This window comes from Schistocerca americana, chromosome 8, assembly GCF_021461395.2.
Source record: "Schistocerca americana isolate TAMUIC-IGC-003095 chromosome 8, iqSchAmer2.1, whole genome shotgun sequence".
In the NCBI taxonomy this organism is placed as follows: domain Eukaryota; kingdom Metazoa; phylum Arthropoda; class Insecta; order Orthoptera; family Acrididae; genus Schistocerca; species Schistocerca americana.
The window spans coordinates 282561081-282563214 of NC_060126.1; the positions used below are offsets into that span (position 1 = coordinate 282561081).

At 44.3% G+C, this 2134-nt stretch overlaps 1 pseudogene; it reads right to left on the reverse strand.

Annotated features, from left to right (window-relative positions):
* Positions 1–932: 932 nt before the first annotated feature.
* Positions 933–1050, reverse strand: LOC124546228 (annotated as a pseudogene).
* Between the last annotated feature and the right edge of the window lie 1084 nt (positions 1051–2134).

Sequence of the window (2134 nt, forward strand, 5' to 3'; positions counted from 1 at the left end):
TGACACAAAAACTTGTTCAGGTGAGCCGTCAGTGGACCCTAGGAAGAAAAAGAATCTTCATGTTGAGACTATATATTTTTCTTTTGGAAAACGTATGGAGTACTTTGCAGCATACATTAAACATACTCATCAAGAGTTCAGGGTGGCTAGTGATGAGCTACAAGCTTTCCAGTAAAAATCTATGTAACCATCTTCTCCGGGCGGATATAAGCATATATACAGGGAAGACCCGTGTATAGTGATTCGCCGATGTCGCGTGGTGCCATGTAATATCTTACCAAATGCGCTGCTAACTCTCGGCGGAATTTTATACTATATCCTGTTCATGTTTCAAGCGTCCGTTGAAAGTTCCGCGAGGCGATTGGTTGTATTGTTTTGAAGGTAATGGAAAAAATCGATTTTGTGAAGAATTTATTCTATCATTAAATTCGGTTTACTTGGGAGAATTATTATGTATAGTAAGTATTTTGATTAAGTCAGCTCTGTGTTTCAAGTTTTTAAAATATGTTAGGCATCCTGTAATCATATTTTTCTAGCCTGAGAGAGACTGGGGCAAAATAGTCGCGCTTTTCTTAGAGGAGATCGCTCTACCCCAAACACACTCAAACGTATGACTCAAGTTTTGTCTCGCAGGTCACTCTTGGCCAAAAGCGCGCAAAACTTCACAACTAGGCGGTTAAAGCATTGCGAAGTGGTGGAATGGGCTGGAAGAAACTCCGTCTCTCCGTCCGAACAGGCCTGGGAAGACCCAACGGTACCGACTGGCCGTCGTGTCATCCTCTCAGCCCAAGGACGTCACTGGATGTGGATACGGAGCGGCATGTGGTCATTGCACCTGCCTCCCGGCCGTTGTCAGTTTTCGAGACCGGAGCCTCTACTTGTCGGTCAAATAGCTCCTTAGTTTGCCTTACAAGGGCTGAATGCACCCAATTCGCCAACAGCGCTCAGCAGACCGGACGGTCACCCATCCAGTTGCTAGCCCAAGCCGACTACGCTTAACTTCGGTGATCTGACGGGAACCGGTGTTACCACCGAGGCAAGGCCGTTGGCCTGACTGAAAGAAAGCAAGTAAAATATTTCGTATTCTCAGAATGGCACTGTGAGACGAGTTCACAACTTAAATCAAGACGCAACAGAAGACTACAAAAGTTCTTTGTTCCAAGCGACCTCTTTTCACTCCAGAACAGGAGAATGAACTTACAGACTATCTTTTGAAAATGGAAACCACGTGCTTTGGCTTTGCAGTTAGAGTTGTCAGAAGTTTTGCTTTTCAACTGGCCGAGAAAACCGAACATCCTTCCAACAAGGAATCAGATCTTGTTGACTAAGACTCGTTCTATGGATAGAACTGACACTGGAATCGCCTGAAGCGAAATCTGTCGCTGGAGCTCAGGCCTTTAACAAGCTTGATGTAGGTAAATTTTTCTCCGTATTAAAAACCCGCAACGATGACAACCATCTGCCTCATCCAATCTTTAACGTCGATGAGACACACTTTTTAACGTGAAATTCGTCAAAAAGCCGCACAATTGGGATGCTAATTTATCTGATTTTCGCAACAAGTTTCAGCAGTTCATTATGCCATCTTCAGGACTCATAGACACCTCTAAAAAATAATCGGTATAGGTATACTGAGGTCATATGTTTCTGGACGTCGTGATTTCGTAGCTCAAGGGCTTCCTCCGAAGACTTGACTGCAGTCTGCTACAGAGAAGTCTCTCCACAACAATCATGGACCAGAAGTGATCCAATAAGAAGTGAGCAGATCTTTTTGCGAAGCGTGTCTGCGGGCGGCAGATACTGTAACAGAAACTGATGGGTTTAAAAAATGTGGCATTTGTCCTTTTAACCCTGATAGTTCTTAAGAAGCAGATTTTTCTGCCTGTTTGCCTACTGACAGACCTCTTATTTCTGAATATAGGTCTATGTTTTCGTATTCAGAAATCCTGGAAACTTAACCAGTTCCCTCTACATCCTCTGATAATGCACCACATATTCCATCTCCAGTGTCACCGCAGCCCACTACCCAAATCCGTTGACATTCGTTCGCAGGAGAGGAAAAGGGGCTGAGCTGTTATCGTAGCAAGCAGCCCATGTAAGCAACAGCTGACTGAGAGAAGAATTAGAAAGCAGC